Below are 20,759 nucleotides of genomic sequence, written 5' to 3' on the forward strand. Positions count from 1 at the left end.
GAAAAAAGGCTGAGTTCACTCAACCTATTCTCATAAGGCATGCTCCCCAATCCAGGCAACATCCTTGTAAATCTCCTCTGCACCCTTTCTGTAGGCTTCCACATCCTTCCTGTAGTGAGGCGACCAGAATTGAGCATAGTACTCCAAATGGGGTCTGACCAGGGTCCTATATAGCTGCAACATTACCCCTCAGCTCCTAAACTCAGTCCCATGATTGATGAAGGCTAATGCACCGTACGCTTTCTTAACCACAGAGTCAACCTACGCAGCAGCTTTGAGTGTCCTATGGACTCAGACTCCAAGATCCCTCTGATCCTCCACACTGTCAAGAGTCTTACCATTAATACTACAATCTGCCATCATATTTGACCTACCAAAATGAACCACCTCACACTTATCTGGGTTGAACTCCATCGGCCACTTCTCAGCCCAGTTTTGTATCCTATCAATGTCCCGCTGTAACCTCTGACAGCCCTCCACACTATCCACAAAACTTCCAACCTTTGTGTCATCAGCAAATCTACTAACCCATCCCTCCACTTCTTCATCAAGGTCATTTATAAAAATCATGAAGAGCAGGGGTCCCAGAACAGATCCGTGTGGCACAAGACTGGTCACTGACTTCCATGCGGAATATAACCCAACTATAACCACTCTGCCTTCTGTGGGCAAGCCAGTTCTGGATCCACAAAGTAATGTCCCCTTAGATCCCATGCCTCCTTACTTTCTCAATAAGCCTTGCACGGGGTACCTTATCAAATGCCTTGCTGAAATCCATATACACTACATCTACTGCTCTACCTTCATCAATGTGTTTAGTCACATCCTCAAAAAATTCATTCAGGCTCGTAAGGCACGACCTGCCTTTCACAAAGCCATGCTGACTATTCCTAATCATATTATGCCTCTCTAATTGTTCATAAATCCTGCCTCTGAGGATCTTCTCCATCAACTTACCATCCACAGAAGTAAGACTCACTGGTATATAATTTGCTGGGCTATCTCTGCTCCCTTTCTTGAATAATGGAACAACATCCACAATGCTCCAATCCTCTGGAACCTCTCCCATCCCCATTGATGATGGAAAGATCATCACCAGAGGCTCTGCAATTTCCTCCCTCGCCTCCCACAGTAGCCTGGGGTACATCTCGTCCAGTCCCAGTGACTTATCCAACTTGATGCTTTCCAACAGCTCCAGTACGTCCTCTCTCTTAATATCTACATGCTCAAGCTTTTCAGTCTGCAGTAAGTCATCCCTACCATTGTCAAAATCCTTTTCCGTAGTGAATACTGAAGCAAAGTACTCATTAAGTATCTCTGCTATCTCCTCTGGTTCCAAACACACTTTTCCACTATCACACTTGATTGGCCCTATTCTCTCACATCTCATCCTCTTGCTCTTCACATACTTGTAGAATGCCTTGGGGTTTTCCTTAATCCTGTCCGCCAAGGCCTTCTCATGGGCCCTTCTGGCTCTCCTAATTTCATTCTTAAACTCCTTGTCAGCTGATTCTGAGGCCATACTTTTGAGTGCGTCTTATTTTCCTCATCTTTTACTCATATTTTTTCTTAGGGATGTGGGGATGGGTGGACTGTTATGAGCCCTACTCCTGGTGCCCTTCAGCAGTAGCAGGTGTTCATGCTGATAACTCAGTGCCACCATTAAAGGGCAACTCTGTGTCACAGCAACTGGGCCTTCAAATGCAACTTCCAGACCTGCTGGTTTAGGAGATACCACTAGAGCAGGGAATTGTGAAGGCAGAGTTGCACTTTGGACCTGCGTATCATTGTTTGCACAAGTCCCACAACTGCTGATTCCAGCTTGCAACATGCTGGCACATGTAAGGGGTCTGCTTATACCTCAGGAAGAACAACCAGAGGTTCCCTGCACTAAACTGCCTCAACACGTCAGTCTACACATCGGAAGTTTTCTTGACCTAATTCTCTTTTCCTTTTTCTTGTCATGACTGCAGTTGGCAACATACTTTGATGGACTTATGCTATCTAATGCATTGCAGAACAATATCCTGGAGGCTATAATATTGTTTACACTTCTAAAGTACCTCATTGACCTTGATAGACTTTGGCATATTCTGAGATCAAGATGAGTTTAAATGGCCCATCGTGATTCAAGACTGAATGGTGTATCTGCAGGAGAAATGCACTCGAGCAAATGGCAACTTAAAATTATTCTGTTAATAACCTTATCAATTTTGATTTGTAAAAATATACTGCCATAGGAAATGAATAAAATGCAAATGTCGATCATCCCTGTTCTTAAGCACAACTTTCTCATCCAATTTCTCTGATTATTCCTATATAAATATTCAGCACTATCCATTATATTTTAGAATGGGAATTTATGGTCAGTTTGCCTTTTTATTCACAGAACTGCTAAACAAAATAACAATAATTCTCTTCTTTCACATTCATTTGTCTTTAACTGTGAATTTTTTTTTATCAGATGTACAGAAATGAAAGCAGCTATCTGGACTACCAGAACAGAAAAATAATGATAGATCTGGTGTTCAAATCAGCTGTGTAATTTTGAATAAAAAACAGAAGTCCCCTGAAACACTCAGTAGGTCAGGCAGCATCTGTGAAAAGTAAAACTGGATTAACATTTTTGGCTGAAAGACCTCCATCAGAACTGAATCTTTAACAAGTTCCTCTGTAACTCGTTGCACAGCCAGACACCCGAGTAATCACATTGTCAAGTTTATCGATGACATGACAGTAGTGGAGCTCATCACCAGTAACAAATACTCAGCCTACAGAGAGGAAGTGGAAGACCTCGAGGCTTGGTGCCTGGCCAATACCCTTCCCCTCAATATCAACAAGACAAGTGAGATGGTTATTGACTTCAGGAGAACTTGCATCACTCACACACCCCTTTACAGCAAGCCGCTTCAAACACTGGAGAGTGCACATCCCACTCAATCGCTCATGCTCCCAGAACACATCTTACACAATCAGGGAAGCCTACTAACACCACTACTTTCTGAGGAGGTATTTCAATATAATTTTTTTCAATAAGATAAAGTCTCCACCAGAACTTGGAGAAATTAAAGAAAATAAACATGCTTTAAGATTTGGGCAAGGGGGGCGAGCAAGGAGAGCAAAGGGAGTTCTGGGCGTTCGGTAAAAACATTAGTGATGGTGCCGGTTGGAACTGGCCTGTTAATGTCAGATAGTCTGTATGGAGGTGATTTAAATAGAATGAGAGGGGTTATAAAATACTAGAGACCTAAAACAGCATTTAATGGATTTTTGCAATAAAAGAAAATGTCGAAATACTCAACAGGTCTTTCAGCATCCAAGGTGAGAGAAAAACTGATGACCTTTTAGCAGAGCTGCTCAGTCCAAACACAGAATGGAATGGGTGACATCTGATTTTATTGAATGCACTGTTGAATCCTGAGGGTATAAATGTTCCAATGTGGACGATGAGGTGTTGTTGGGATAATGTAAGAAGCCAAAACCATAGTTATCAGAATGGGAATATGAAGAATAATTAAAGCGATGGATAACAAGAAATTCAACAAAATAATAATTCAGTTGTTTTCCAGTGGAGAGGAGACCAAATTGTGCACACCAAATGCAGTACATTAAACTAAGAATAGAAATACAATGAACCTCTGCTTCATTTGGAAGGAGTGCTTGATTGCATAGTTTGCAGGGAGGAAAAAGTTAAAGGGGGGGGGGTGTGCTGCATCTTCTGTGATTGCAAAGGAGGATTCCATGAAAAGGGGAATAGACATTGGAAGAAATGTTAGAATTAAGCAGATTGTTGTGAAGACAATGGCCCTTTGGAATGCTAAATAGCCAGAGGTGGTAAAGATGTGTCTAATGATGGCATACTTTGAAAGTGGTGGAAATAATGGAGAACAATCTGATGAATGTGGAGACTGGTGGACAAGGAAACTCTATCCCTTTTCTGAGAGGGAGGAGAAGAGTTGAGAGCAAAAGTGAGGGAAGCAGAGAGTAGGAAATGGGAGACATGTTCACTCCAGTGAGGGAAGCAGAGAGCAGGAAATGGGAGACATGTTCACTTCAGTGAGGGAAGCAGAGAGTAGGAAATGGGAGACATGTTCACTCCAGTGAGGGAAGCAGAGAGTAGGAAACGGGAAACATGTTCACTCCAGTGAGGGAAGCAGAGAGTAGGAAATGGGAGACATGTTCACTCCAGTGAGGGAAGCAGAGAGTAGGAAATGGGAGACATGTTCACTCCAGTGAGGGAAGCAGAGAGTAGGAAATGGGAGACATGTTCACTCCAGTGAGGGAAGCAGAGAGTAGGAAATGGGAAGCATGTTCACAAGCCGATGCAGTAAGTATCAGCAGGATGGACACACTGGAGCTCAAGAAAGTAAGTGCATGGAATGGAGTTTAAGCAGGAGGCAGTTTCGGACAAGGTGTAGTCTAGACAGCTGCGCAAGTGTGAGGAATTTTAGTCAATATTGATCACTACCATATCTCCTAAGAAAAGGAAGATCAGTCATGGATCATGTGGAAGTGTTGGGATGGTGCAAGTTGAATGGTAATGAAGCCTTGAGGTCTTTTTCCCTCCATTTGTGTCTTAATTACAATTTAAGTAGGGGACAGCTGTAATTTTCTTTTTTTTTCTTTTAAGTCAATATTTATATTGTGCAATATAAGTTCCATCCCAAAGCAGTTATTGTAGTTGATTTTTCCTTCTGTTACCTTGTTGAAGATTCATCACAGTTGTTATTCTGAACATTATTTATTAATTCTTTTATTTGCATTCAACACTACAATTTACATTTCAAGAAAACTGCAACTAATCAAAACACTATTCCTTCAGGCAATGTAAAAATGTATGGGCTTTGCAGTTAATTAGCAAAGTGCCAGTTTTGATCATCCATCTATGCAATTGAATTTTATGAGCACAGCTACGTAGGAGGTCTCTGCATCGTACAGTAGGTTAGAAGCAGTGATAAAATTAACCAGTGTCGATGTCAAATCAGTACAGGCTTAGCCATGAACCTGGAGCACAACTGCAGTTAAACTGGTCTGCCAAGAAAGAGCTTATATGCACATAAGAGAAGGTCGCCTAGATAAAGTGCTCTGACACAGAAAAGAGTAAATGTTTCCTTAAAGAAATGAGAAAAGGGAAGATTTCCAAGAAAGATAGAGATCTTTCCTCTATTAAATATGCATTTTCATGAGAAAATTAATAATTTAAAACTATCTGTGACAGATCTTTGCTGAAATGAAGAAAATCCACTTATCTGAACTTAATTTCTATATGAATAATGTAAAGACGCTGCACCAATGATAGTTCATTATGTTTTATTTTCAGTGTGGGAAAACCTTTAAGATAGCACATGAACAGATTTTGCAATATGGCTTCTCTGGTGGCTTATATTCTTAACTCCCTGTATTAATCATTTATGTAGTACTGCCTGTGAAAATAGATATGTACTACTGTGTTTCTGTCAAAGCTATGATCTTATTAGGTAGAGCAACATCTGCATTTGGAATGCCCAATAACAGAGAAAATCTGGCAGAAAGTTCATGGAGGTGACTTGACTAGTTGCACGGTGTCAGTTTATTTCAATAGTGTCATTAGCTTGAGCTCAGAATAACTTTGGGTAAGAGGGAGCAGATAGATTAATGAAGGAGGGAGAAAACCTTGCTAGCAGATCAAAGTTAAAGGGATGTGGCCAGCTAAAGTTTGCAGATAGAACAAACTTTGTAATGCTTAACAACAGATTTAAAAGATGTCTTTTACTTAAGGAGTCCTATAGTAGAAAAGTATCATAAAAAGGAGTCCAATGTAAGCAGCTGAGGTGTACCTACAAGTGACAGAGTTGAGGAGCTGTCCAATGTTATAATGAAAAGAGTATACCTCAGGAGCTGGTTACCAGGTTAATAATGCATGAGCTTCGCCTACATTGCTGTTTGTTCTTAGAAAGTGGAAAATGTAATTCTTACTTAAACTAGTTCTTTTCTTCAGGGAATGGAATGTACATGTCCTTCTGTGAAAGAAATAACTTGACATTTCTGTATACAGTACTGTGCAGAAGTCATATATATTTATATGTAGTCACACACAGCCAGGGTGCTGTCCCACACCCCTCCCAAGGCGCTCAACCCTTGCCACTCCCAACAACAAATCACACCAGATTTACAAACTTGCTCTCCTCCCCAGGTTGACCAATACAGTACTGTGCAAAAGTCTTAGGCGGCCTGGCTGCATATATGTGCCTAAGACTTTTGTGCAGTACTGCAGCTGAGTGAATGATTTGGGATATATTGCTAACATCATCTTGGAAGTATTGTGTTATATAAATAGTTAATACAATCATGATCAGAAGAAGCTACAGAAAGTTGTAAAATTAGTCAGCTCTATCTTGGGTACTGGCCTCCACAGTATGCAAGACATCTTCAAGGAGCGATGCCACAGAAAGGCAGCCTCCATTGTTAAGGACCCCCATCACCTAGGGCATGCTCTCTTCTCATCGTTACTATCAGGAAGGAGGTACAGAAGTCTAAAGACACACACTCAGCGATTTAGGAACAGCTTCTTCCCCTCTGCCGTCCAATTCCCAAATAGATATTGAACCCACGAATACTTCCTCACTATTTTTATTATTTCTGTTTTTTGCAATATTTTTAATTTAACTATTTTATATATTTATATATATATATTTACTTACTATAAATGATATACCCATTTCTTTTTTTCTACATTATCATATATTGCGTTGTACTGCTGCTGCCAAGTTAACCAATTTCACAACATCTGCTGGTGATATTAAACCTGATTCTGATTCTGATTCTAATACAACAGTGACCTTCACAGGTTTTGGAAGGTTGTCCTTGCAGTAAGCATTGTCTGGAGTGTTGGCTCAATAGACACCATATCAATGTGATGCTTTCCTTTGTTCTATCCACATCCCAAAGTTTTCTAAGTCATTGAAGCCAAAAAGTAATTATAAGGACAGGCAAATACAGAAGGAGTATTTCACAACAAAACCTGCTTTCTTTATGTCAAATGAAAGCCTTTCCCACTTCCAAATACAGAAATATCAAATTTACCAATCCTTACCATGGTAATTTTGTCACAAATTAGACATTTTTAATTGAACATAACACATAAAGAATCTGACACAATAAAAGAATTAAACAGTGCAAATGACTAAGTCATTAAAACAAAAACAGTTATGCTCCAATAAAAGTGCATCCTATGTTAAATGTAAAAAAAATGATAGGTAGTAGAAGCCTACGGCTCAAAGCCAAGGTATCCAGTTACAGCTGTCACTCATTTCTTACAAACCGGTAAGAGTACCAATAACAGATGTTCAGAAAGCCATCCAATATGGCCTGGGACCATTCTGCAGATTTTGCTAAGCCAGTATTTTCTTCGCTGTGTAATGCTACACAATACGCGTTTGCACTCTCCAGTTCTATATTTACTCACAGCAAAGCTTCCCACTGACAAGATTAGGATACAGTGCAAAACATAGTTACACCACCTCTAAATATTTAAGTCACAGACTTCAAATTGACTGCTCGGAAATTTTTGTTTCAATTTGACAGGAAATAGAGAGGGAGCTGCACTGGCCACGATGTTTACGGTGTGAAGCTAGCCCTTACTGAAGGTTTGGCAATCAGTTTGAAGACTTGATGTCAGCAGTGTAACATTGGAACCAAGAACTCTAGCCGATGCCTTGCCTTAATCATGTGCAGTTTACCTTACGCTGGGCAGTTGGAGTGCCTCTCGTGCATTACTATAGCAACTGTAGGAGAATCACATTTTACTTTTTGGTTAATTATATTAAATTTAATTATCTGAAACCACAACTGTATAAGAAAGTGGTGTTTAAAAATTCTTTCAAATTAATGATGCCCCTCTGTAATAATAAGGAGTGAGCATTGATCGAGCTTGCCTTATTTTAAGGCAAACTTCACCAATTCATCATGCCTGTACTTGATGTTTGGCATGACTGGAGGAAAGAATATCGTCATGCTGAGCAGGACAAGCTGCTAGAAGGAGGAGATGGTTTAGTTTAAAAGCAAAATACTGAGGAAGCTGGAAATCTGAAAAAAAAAGATAGAACATGTAAGGAAATTGCAGCTAGTCAGCAACTGTTGAGGGAAAAACAGAGCTAATGTTCCAGCTAGACAACTATTGAGTAGTTCCCAGTATTTTCTGTTTTAATTTTTTCTTTTAGATTTTTTTTCATAAAGAAATGCATGATAGAGCTATTATGTGAAAACTAACAATTAGGTATGTTGCTTAACTCAGTAATTAATAAAATGCAAATTAAATTTGTAACAACTAGAGCTTGTTGTATTTAAATGATCACATTAGCAAAATTGTTAGTGATGCAAATACTTTCAATGGATTTATACACTAATTGTCAAATAAGTTGTAATTAACTCTGACTTTGATTATTATTACTTTAAATTCACAGTATTTATTTGAGGTGATGTCAGATTATTCATTGTTTCAATGTAGAGCCTTATTTGACGAACACAATGTTTCAAAACAAACCTTTCTCCTGTCAAACTAAACAACACCGCAAAGCCATTTCAGCCACCTTCAATTGCCTGTTGGGACATTATCAGGAGACTGCCTTTGTCCTGGAGCTAGGAAATAATTCTCCAGCTGATCTCATAATATGATCTTCAGGAAATTTATTGACTGGATCAGATCAGGAATCACAGATTATAACTTGGCCACTGCACTGATCAACCCTGAAATATTCCTCTTAGTAAGGCACTGAAAGGAGAAATATTATTAAATTTCTTGTTCCTGCCTTTATGTCTATTTTCTAATAGTGATATATTTCTGTGATTTTATTCTTCAAATATCACTTTTTGACTTTGCTAGTGTAGTACATTCATTGTTCAGCTACTTAATAATATCACAAGTGACTCTCTTTGGAGCTCCTACACTTGTGAATTTATCAAAACCTCTTGACTGAGGTTGATGGTAGTTGTAGTAAAACATCCTGCTCTTTCCACCGAGAACTCCCAAATTTGGCATCAGACTATTCTGGCAATTTCCCAGAGAGATCTGCACTAATTCGAAGGTTCTAGGCCGGTAGACCTAGGCCAGTAGATCTGTATCTGTTGACAACCTGCTTTTGTTCAGTCTTATCCACCCCCCCCACACCTTGCTTTATTACACCTGACTAAAAAAAATCCTGTCTCTGCCTCATTGTTCTTATCCAGCTTCTCCTTTAACTAATCTGAGCTAATAACCTTAGTTAGCAATTGTGGGGAGCTGGTCATGACATGAGGACAGCAGAGAGTTAGATTAATCATTGTTGGGGGATAGGGAGGAGGTTTGATGCACACGAACAAGATTGGATAGCTGGTCTGAATTCAGTGTGCAATTCAGACTGTGGAGTATAGAGGCAGGGTTATAGTACAAGATAGTTGAAACAGTGCCATTGGATCTATTACCTCAGCCTGATAAAGTAAACAGAACTTTGGTTTAATATCTTATTCAATATTACACCACTGCTGGAGGTATTGCAGCATCTCCAACAGTTCAACTCTGGAATGGCCACCTAGACGCCTTTGCTGATGTCTCTGGAGTGTGTATGGAACCAGAAACTTTCTAAATTAGAAGTGTTGCTACCAAGAAATAAAGAGAACCTAAGAGTCAATAGTTAATCCATTTATGCGATTAGGCAACTTAATATGTCCACTCAATGGAAGATATTATAGTGGTGGCTTGTTCTGGAATGATTAAGGTTGTGATAACAGAAATGGGGACCTGCTGAACTTTCCAACTGTGGCCTGCTTTCACACTGTGCAATCTTGCATTTTCCCACTGGTATTGTGGTGAGAGTCTGATTTGGCATTCACATTCACTGCTAATGAGTCCATCGTGAGGCATGCGGTGATAGGGATTCTCAAAAATACTTCAGGCCTTTTGTATAAAATGCTCCTGGTAAATGTCACAAATATTGGGGTGGGAGATTCCAGTGATACTCTTGTCAGTTGTTACTATTTTCTGTAGGGTCCTGAAGTCCAATGCCTTGCAGCTTCCATACTACACTATGATTCAAGCAAACAGGGCAGTATTCAGGCGCTTCTGTAGAAAGTTGTTAGAATGGGGCAGGGAGCTTTGCATGCCTTAATCTCACCAGAAAGTGTAGACACTGCTATGTCTTCTTGACTAATGAGGAGTTGTTTTGGGTCCTGGTTAGATCGTCCATAATATGCACACAAAGGAACTTTGACCTTTTCACTCTCTCCATGGCAAAGCCGTTGCTGTGACTTCCTGAAATCTACAATTATCTCTTTTGTCTTGTCCATGATAAGACTCAGGTTGTTGTTCTCGTACCACTTGAGAAGCCTCTCTACCTCCTCTCTGTATGCCAACTCACCATTATTGCTGATGAGGCCAACCACTGTTGTATCACCAGCAAACCTGATGGTACAGATTGAGCTGGATCTGGCAGTGATGTGATGAGTCAGCAGTGGGCTGAACACACACAGGCCGGCAGCTGGGGAGTGGGCACCCATGCTCAGTGTGATGGAGCTTGAGGTGTTGCTGCCAACTCAGACTGACTGGAGCCTTTTTATCGAGAAGTCCAAGATCCAGTTATAGAGACGGGTGTTGAGTCCCAATGAGGATGGTTTACCCACCAGTCTCTGAGGGATGATTGTGTTAAATGGCGATCTGAAGTCAATGAAAAACATATTAGAGTATGACGCATCATTTCTAAGTGGGACATTACGGAGTGACTCTCTGAATCTCAGCTATCTGCCTACTTTGCCTTGGCATTCTGTGCTTATTTAAATTCTGGTTACATGTTGTGAGTATACCTATATCCTCTACCTCCTCAGACAATGTGATTCAGATTTTAATCATAGTCCAGCCTCGTCTCAGAATGGATGACTCCAAAGAAAACAAACAACCTCGCCAGTCTTTCCTCACAGCTGAAATGTTCCTCTCTAAGCAACATCCCAGAGAACTTCTTCTGAGCCTCTGCTGTACAATATCTTTCCTGTTGTTTGATGATCAGTACTGTGTTTCAGCTGTATAACTGTGCCATTACATCCTTGCTCTTGTATTCTATATCCCTACTAGTAAAGATAAGAATAATCAGTGAAGTCTAGGATATTGAAGGCAATGCACATCTGTTGTAAATATAAAAGTCCCTGGTCAACTATGCCTGGATTTGTATATTTCTTTCCATGATAAAGAATATACTAATATGGAGTGATGCAGAAAATTTCACAAGATTCATTCCTTGGATGGCAAGATTGAGGGGAGATTGAAATTGATAAGCCTTTTGAATTCAGCAGAATAAGAGGTGACCTTAATGTTAAATACAAAATTCTTGGAGGATCCTACAGGGTTAGTGCTCTGGTGTCAGATTATTCTAAAATTGATAAAATAAATATATTTTAAGGTACAAGTATTCTTATTGATAAATTACACCACAATGTAAATACTGAGAACCCATTGTGTCTCTCAGCAGCACATAGCATGAAGGCTGGCTGAATCATAGATCTAGGATTGGGGACCTCAGGAACAAATAGTATTCTGGGGAACATGATGTACCACAGTGGCAGTCAGAAAAACCTTTGAGGAAAATATGTCCTATCTTTGGATCAAAGTGCAACTATTTGGCAAATATATCTATTGAGAGGTGATGGGCAAATTGTAGGTGAGCACATTCAGAGACAGTGGTGAACTGGAAACCATTGGAAACTGGAACATCTACAGTATGTAATGACATTTGGCAGTAAGTTCAAGGATTTTTGAGATACAGGGATTTTTCATCTGCTTTTATGTGGTAGTTACAAGATGAATGAATTCCACACCACCATTCAGATGATGAAAGGGACAAAATATATTGTCTGTAATCATAAATATAAAGCTAAAATTGAATGTTGGACAACAAAGATCTTCCTTGAGAAACTGAAAGCAGTGAGGTATGTATCTGAAGTGTTTCTTAAAATACAATAAAGTCATAGGGATGACATGTGGATGAGGTAAAATTTAACCGATTGCAGCAACTTAAATCAGAGGAACACACAAAGGAAAAGAAGTTAATTACATTTACAATGTCATGAAATGAAGGGTCTTGCTTTCCTGGGATTGATAAATTTTGAAGAACTGCAGTTGATCATGTCAAACTAACAGATAGGAAAAACAATTATGAAAACTGAAAATACAGGAACATAGAGTCACAGAAGTCATAGAACACTACAGCATAGAAACAGACCCTTTGGCCCATCTAGTCTATGCTGAACTATTAATCTGTCCATTTCCATTGACCTGTACCAGACCATAGCGCTCCATATACATCCCATCCATGTACCTATCCAAATTTCTCTTAAATATTCAAATTGAACCCACATCCACTGGCAGTTCATTCTAAACTCTCACAACCCTCTGTGTGAAGAAGATCTCCCTCATGTTTTCCTTAAACATTTGAACTTTTATGCTTAACCCATGACCTCTAGTGCTAGCCTCATCCAACTTCATTGCAAAAAATTTGCTTGCATTTACCCTATCTATCTCCCTTATGACTTGTATAACTCTGTCAAATCTCCCTTTATTCTCCTACGCTCCAGGGAATAAATTCCAAACCTACTTAACCTTTCCCTATAACTCAGTTCTTCAAGTCCCAGCAACAACCTTGTAAAATTTCTCTGTACTCTTTCAGTCTTATTGATATCTTTCCTGTTGGAAGGTGCAATGAGCTGCACTCATTACTCCAAATTAGGCCTCATCAACATCTTATACAACATTAACATAACATCCCATGTCCTGTACTGAATACCTTGATTTAAGAAGACCTACGTGCTAAAAGCTTTCTTTATGACCCTATCTACCTGTGACACCACTTTCAAAGGAATTATGGATCTGTATTCCCAGATCCATCTGTTCTATCACACTCTTCAGTGTCCCACCGCTTACTTTTAAGCCTATCCTGGTTTGTTCTCCCAAAGTGCAAAACCTCACTCCTGTCTGCATTAAATTCTCTCTTCCACATTGCAGTTTATTTTTCTAGCTCTCCCAGATTCTGCTGAAAGCTTTGTCTCTGTCCCAATGATGGTGTCATCCGCAAATTTGCTGATCCCACTTACTACATTATCATCCAGATCGTTGATATAGATGACAAACAATGGACCCAGCAGTCACTAGTCACGGGCCTCCAGTCAGAGAGGCAACATCTACCACTACTTTCTGGCTTTTTCTGTGAACCCAATGTTCAATCCAATTTACAACCTCATCCTAATGCCAGGCGACTGAACCTTCTTGATCAAAATCTCATTGGGGACCTTGTTAAGGGCCTTGCTAAAGTCCATGTAGACAACATACCCTGCCTCGCCTTCATCAATTTTCATGATAACTTCTTGAGAAACTCTATAAGATTGGTTAGACAGAACCTACCACACACAATGCCATGTTGACTATCCCTAATATGTCTGGTCCTTTAGAATAACTTCCAATAACTTACCCACTACTGATGTCAGGCTCATGAGCCTATAATTTCCCAGTTTATTCTGAGAGTCTTTCTTAAACATCAGAACAACATTAGCTACCTGGGAGCTCACCAGTTGCTAAGGATATTTTAAATATCTCTGCTAGGGCTCCTGCCTTCCACAAGATAGAAAAACATAGAAACATAGAAAACCTACAGCACAATACAGGCCCTTTGGTGACAAAGCTGTGCTGAACATGTCCTTACCTGAGAAATTACCAAGGGTTACCCATAGCCCTCTATTTTTCTGAGCTCCATGTGCCTGTCCAGGAGTCTCTTAAAAAACCCTATCGTATCTGCCTCCACCATCGGCGCTGGCAGTCTATTCCACACACTCACCACTCTCTGCATAAAAAACGTACCCCTGATATCTCACTTGTACCTACTTCTAAGCACCTTAAAACTATGCCCTCTCGTGCTAGCCATTTCAGCCCTGGGAAAAGCTTCTGACTATCCACATGATCAATGCGTCTCATCATCTTATACACCTCTATCAGGTCACCTCTCATCCTCCTTCGCTCCAAGGAGAAAAGGCCAAGTTCACTCAACCTATTTTCATAAGGCATGCTCCCCAATCCAGGCAACAACCTTGTAAATCTCCTCTGCACCCTTTTATGGCTTCCACATCCTTCCTATAGAGAGGCGACCAGAACTAAGCATAGTTCTCCAAGCGGTGTCTGAACAGGGTCCTATATAACTGCAACAGCACCTCTTGGCTCCTAAACTCAATTCTATTACTAATGAAGGCCAATGCACCGTATGCTTTCTTAACCACAGAGTCAACCTGCCCAACAGCCTTGAGTGTCCTATGGACTCTGACCCCAAGATCCCTCTGATCCTCCACACTGCCAAGAGTCTTTACCAAGATCCGAGAAAACACCTTGTCCAGTCCTAAGGGTTTACCCTTCCTAATTTGCCTCGACAGAAAACACCTCCTCCATGACCCCATTGTTGTATTGACTTATTTTAGACTCTGTGTACATCTCGACAGGGTCTATGACCTCGCAGCTGCAGTTCCTCACAGCTATAGACTCTGTGTCCTTCTCCCAAGTAAATACAGATGCAAAAGTATCCATTTAAGATCTCCCTTGTCTTTTTCAGATCCATGCATTAATGACCACTCTGAACTTCCAGAGAACCAATTTTGTCCTTTGTTATCTTTTTGTTCTTAATACTGTGTATTTCTAGAAGCCCACGCAACACACAAAATGCTGAAGTGGCTCAGCAGGCCAGACAGTATCTATGGTCAAAGGCACAGTCAAAGATTTGGGCAGAGACCCTTCATCAGGACTGGAGAAAAAAAGATGACGAGTCAGAGTAAGAAGGTTGCGGGAGGAGAGGAAGAAACATAAGGTGATTGGTGAAACCCGGAGGCGGAGGGGTGAAATAAAGAGCTGGGAAGTTGATTGGTGAAAGAGACACAGGGCTGGAGAAGGGGAAATCTGATAGGAGAGGACAGAAGATCGTGGAAGAAAAAAAAGGGGAGGAGATGGGCAGGGAAGAAGATAAGGCGAGAGAAGGAAATGGGAGTGGGGAATAGTGAAGAGGGGGCATTACCGGAAGTTTGAGAAATCAGTATTCATGCCATCAGGTTGGAGGCTACCCAGACGGAATATGAAGTGTTGTTCCTCCAATCTGAGAGTGGCCTCATCGTGACAGAGGAGGAACCCATAGGCTGATGTGTTGGAATGGGAATGGGAAGTAGAATTAAAATAGGTGCCACTGGGTGATTCCTCTTGTTCTGGCGGATGGAGTGGTCTTTCAAACCAGGTCAGGCACTCACCGATATACAGGAAGTCACACCAGGAGCACCTCCAACAGATACACAGGTGAAAATGAAGGATATCTACAAGCCCTTGCGATTCTCCTTCACCTTGTCTGCTGGAGCAAACTTACTGTATATCTTCCTTGGGCTCTACTGATTTCCTTCTTAAATGTTCTCTTTAATTACTTTCAAGAGAAAACCTGCAGATGCTGGAAATCAAAGTGTAACGCCTTGGTTCACATCTTTACTGTTCTGCTGTAGGTATTTCATTTAGCAGCTCTGTACAAGCAGTCTGTTCTGCTTTCAGTCTGTTTGGGTTATTGTTGAAGATAAGGGATGATGTGGAATGTGTGACATCCAATTCAGGGGAGTGTTTCGTGGTGAGGGATAATAAGGTTGGTCTTTGTTTTTTTTTGCAGGAGATGGAGAGAAGATGTTGGGGAAAACTGGTTGTTGAATACAATCTCGTGGGAGATTCGTTTGTTCGAGATGGATTATGAGCAATGTTCAGGAGCTGGTGTGGGCTTTCACACAGACCGAGTTCCCAGAACATGAGTGACAGAGAAGTTCAAGATGAGCTCCAATGTGTGCACATTTGACTGTTTAATTAAAATGGTCCTTTTTCTTTCTAGTTTAGTTAAGATCCATAAATATAATTCCTTCAATCGTATGCAGTGTTCTGACTGTTATTTTGTGGCACTAATTTTTAACAGAGTAGCAAATTGCACAGCATCCACACAAACCAGGGTCTGGGGTGGGATGAGCCACCTCAATCTCAAGGGACAGGAGAGTGTTTTCCGTAGACTTATGCTGCTAAGGAAACCTGTGGGTTTCACAAGCAACACACACAAAATACTGGAGGAACTCACCAGGGCAGGCAGCACCTATTCCCTTACTCTATTCTTACTCTGAATCCTCATCTTTTTTCCCAGTCCTAATGAAGGGTCAAAACATGGACTGTACTCTTTCCTTTAATCACTTATGCTCCTCAAGTACCTCATTGTTCCTTCCTGCCTGTACCTGCTATGCATCTCCTTCTTCCTCTTCTTAACCAGGGCTCAATGTCTCTTGAAAGACAAGATTCCCTCAGCATGTCATCCCTGCCTTTTATTCTGCCTGGAACATAAAAACTCTGTACCTTCAAAATTTCACTTTTGAAGTCTTCCCTCTTTTGCCAGAAAACAACCTTTCCCAATCCACACTTGCCAGATCCTTTCTGATACCAACAAAATTTCTCCAGTTGAGAATCACAGCATGAGACTCAGACCTTTCCTTCTCCATAATTATCTTGAAACTAGTGGCATTATGATCAATAAAAGTGTTCCCCTACACAGACTTCTGTCGCATATCCTGTCTCATTCCATAATGGGAGATTTAATATCACATTCTCTCAAGATGGGACCTGTTTGCATTGATTAAGGAAACTTTCCTGAATAAATCTGAGAAACCCTATCTCATCCAGCCCTTCTACAGTATGGGAGTCCCATTCAATAAGTGAAAAGTTAAAATCACCTTATGTTTCTCCCTACAAGTTTGCTCCTCTAAATCATGCAGACTGTTGAGTGGTCTATAATATCATCATTTAATGCACCAGTTAGATTTGGAATAAGACGAGAAGTGTTTTGGAAGAAAATAAGCAACTGCTATAAAGGATACAATGAATAAGATCATGAGGAAATCTGCAGATACTGGAAATTCAAGCAACACACACAAAATGCTGGTGGAACACAACAGGCTAGGCAGCATCTATAGGAAGAAGTACCGTCGACGTTTTGGGTCAAGACCCTTCGTCAGGACTAACTGAAAGAAGAGATAGTAAGAGATTTGAAAGTGGGAGGGGGTGGGGGAGAACCGAAATGACAGGAGAAGACAGGAGGGGGAGGGATGAAGCTAAGAGCTGGAAAGTTGATTGGCAAAAGGGATAGAGAACTGGAGAAGGGAGAGGATCATGGGATGGGAGACCTAGGGAGAAAGAAAGGGGGAGGGGAACACCAGAGGAAGATGGAGAACAGGCAAGGAGTGATTATGAGAGGGACAGAGAAGAAAAAAAGAGAGAGAATAGATAGATATATAGATAGATAGTTAGATAAAGGATGGGGTTGGAGGCTACCCAGATGGAATGTTGTTCCTCCAACCTGAGTGTGGCTTCATCTTGGCAGTAGAGGAGGCCATGGATTGACATATCAGAAAGGGAAGGGACGTGGAATTAAAATGTCTGGCCACTGTGAGATCCTGCCCCCTCCCTTTCTTTCTCCCCAGGTCTACGGTCTCATGATCCTCTCTCTTCTCCAGTTCTCTATCCCTTTTGCCAATCAACTTTCCAGCTCTTAGCTTTATCCCTTCTCCTGCTGTCTTCTCCTCTCATTTCGGATCTCCCCCTCCCCCTCCCACTTTCAAATCTCTTACTATCTCTTCTTTCAGTTAGTCCTGACGAAGGGTCTTGGCCCAAAACGTCGACGGTACTTCTTCCTATAGATGCTACCTGGCCTGCTGTGTTCCACCAGCGTTTTGTGAGTGTTCAATGGATGAGATGATATCCAGACCTGTGGCATGAATGCCAAAGCACGTCTCTACAGAGTAATAAAGGGAACCAAAAAGATTAAGTTCATGTGAATGCTAATGCTGACAAATGTAATAGAAAAGAGAAATGGTGCCATTTACTTGGAATGATATACACATCAAATGGTGGGTCACAGACACTGCTGACATGGAAACACAAGAGAGAAGAGAGTTTTCAAGAGCTGAATCTGGTAGAGTAGAAAATCTCTGGTTTGAAAACTGCCAAAATCTAAAACTTTAAGCACATGGTCTTATAAGAAATCTTTACTAGTATTGACAAATCCACAAAATAAATATCTTTAAAATATTTGTAGATTTTTCTTTTGTCTACCTATATAAAAACATACAAATAAAATTTAAACGTTATTTTGGGTGTACAAGACCAAATTCTCAAACTATATTCATAATCCAGATACTGCTTTGTCGTAAGCAATCTGACTGGAAATAGACCAGTGTTCATGTTAAAACTTTTGACAAACCTGAAAGAATAATTGAAGGAAGGTGTTCAAATCAAGGCAAAGGTTATTAGCTTAACACAATAACAAGAAAACAAATGCCCATTAAAGGGAGTAGATATGGTACAAAGTGCCAAATATCTAGCATGTTTATGAGCTGGAACAAGATATACCAACATAGAAAAAGTTGTATTTAGAGATATGAATTTAATACCTATCCCAATGAAAGGAGGCTTGAGGCAGGGTATGATCATCAGTTCCACGAGCAAATGTGCAAGGAAAATCTGTGTAGAATGCTGGCAAGACTACAGAGATTAGTACTGAGGATTCAGTTTGATGACTTTCCTCTGAAGTAGAGGGAGAAGAATGATGCTGGCAAATGCACTTGATTGATAGCACTGGAGAACGATGAAATGAGGGGTCTGGGTATGATGTGACACCAGGTAGTATATGTAATAGCTACATTGAAAATGATTAGAGAAGAACCTAACATGGACAGATGGTTGAAAATGCAGTATGTTCTCAACAAATGGCTTGGGCATGGCTTGCATAGCTTGGCCACAGATAATAGCTCAATAGAAAATGGTGTTCTAACTGGAATCATCATACACAAAAAGATGCAAAGATCTATACTTCAGAAGATACACAAAGAACATTTGAGCTGAAAACTTGATTAGTTTTATATTGAATTGGAATTTGTATAGAGAAGAGAATTATATTAACGTGATTTGTACCAGAAATGTCAGAGAGGAAAAAACACTGCTGATGGTTTTAACTAAAACCAAGATAAAGGAGCACATCACTCAAATCCTCGCCACTCTGGGATTCCTGTACTTTTCAGAATTGATTCTATAATCATTTTACTTGCTTTTAAAGCTCCCATTGGTTTGGGAACAGAGTACATCACAGAATTGCTTTTGTTTTACATACAATCCAACTTGAGCTCTCGGGTCTTCTTCCACTTGCCTCTTAAATTTAAACAATTTCCTTCAAAAGACAATTGGCAGGTTAGCTTTTTAGAACTATGCTCACAAATTTTGGAATACAATATCTAAAACAATAAGGGATGCAGACTCCGTTGACGGTTTTCAACATCAGCTCAAAACCTATTTATTTAACTTTTAGCTGACATCTTTTTTGTCTTTTTTTCATGTTTTCACTTTATCCCATTGTAAAGTTCTTTTAATTACACTGTCTGTATGAAATGTACGCTGTAAAAAGTTACTAATATCATTATTATTTTTATTATTCAGTTCTCACCAAGGGATACTCTTACTCTCAGGGATAATTTGCAAACAAGAATGGTACCTCATGGTTCTCCATTTCTATGCTAAACTGGCAGTGACTTTCTGCCCTTTAACATGAGAAGCAGTAAACACAGAACAGGAAAGCTCCAGCCGCGAGTGTCATTGTCATAATTTAATACAACATGGAAACATCACACCGACAACAGGGAATACCACTGCCCAGCCTTTGCCCTGTGGCTTTCTCATGTGCTCCTCACCACACTTTTTAAATACCGTCAGCAACTTTGTTTCCACTGCTCCCTCAGACAGTGCATTCCAGATACCTGGGGTGGTCAGATCTCTCCTAAATATATATCCTCTAACTTTAGTTACCTCTACCTTCCCTCTATGCAAATGATACCCCTCATAATTTTATATGCCTGAAATGAGCCTTCGCTTAACCTCTCCATTTGTTGGAAACTAGTCCTAGCTTCTTCAGTCTCTGTTCATAACTGTAAAGCTCCCTCCCAGGCAACCATCCTATGTACTTCGCTTCAAAGTGATCTGAGGGGAGATTTCTCACCAGTCTACTAAAGGTATAGTGCTTGATAACTTTATTCACTGTTTCAGCTGTTTGTTTCATTTTTTCATAATATATATTGCATGCATTATGTTTGTGATGAACATATTATGATCTAGCTCTACCAAGTTTAAATACTGTGTACAAATAAAGACATCAACCATTGTCTAATGAATTTGACAACCCATTAAGTAAACTCAACAGCCACTGGCAGAAACTGTTTCAGAATCACTGTGGTGTTTGAATGTTCTGTGAAATCATCACTTTTATCTTGTAGGTTATAAAATATTGATAATTACGGCAGATGGTAACACAAAAGGACTACATTAACGTTTGGATTCTTATTCCCAAGTTTCCAAGTATCAGAAAGAGAAAGAGTTTTTCTCTAACAAAAATCTCTTCACAATTAGTGCTTTTTAGTGGATGAGACAATTTGGAATTATGTGCTTGTATTCTTTCTTTGAAGAAATAGAACACTTCTTGCCTGAATTAGTCCAGAATTTGGATTTTTAGTTTAAAATGGTACTGGGCCAACCATAACTACTATTGTCAAGCTTGCACTAATGGAACATTGCTACCAAGTGTTAACTGATAGAGGGCAATTCAATTGATGTATTACATATGTGTTTTGTTTTACAATTTACTTTGAAGATGAAGCACTAGCTACAGCTCATGAAATCACTATTC

At 40.1% G+C, this 20,759-nt stretch overlaps 1 protein-coding gene across 4 annotated transcripts in view; it reads right to left on the minus strand.

Annotated features, from left to right (window-relative positions):
• LOC140717133 (synaptotagmin-B) overlaps positions 1–20,759 on the minus strand; it is a 610,226-nt gene that overhangs the window by 337,827 nt on the left and 251,640 nt on the right. The window contains exon 2 of one of the 4 annotated variants that reach the window (XM_073030386.1): positions 6,819–6,931. The exons of the other annotated variants lie outside the window; for them this stretch is intronic. The gene's annotated coding sequence lies outside the window, so the exon portion shown is untranslated. The remainder of the gene's footprint in view (positions 1–6,818; positions 6,932–20,759) is intronic. 4 annotated transcript variants of the gene reach the window in all.

The sequence above is a fragment of the Hemitrygon akajei genome, chromosome 27 (assembly GCF_048418815.1).
Source record: "Hemitrygon akajei chromosome 27, sHemAka1.3, whole genome shotgun sequence".
Classification (NCBI taxonomy): domain Eukaryota; kingdom Metazoa; phylum Chordata; class Chondrichthyes; order Myliobatiformes; family Dasyatidae; genus Hemitrygon; species Hemitrygon akajei.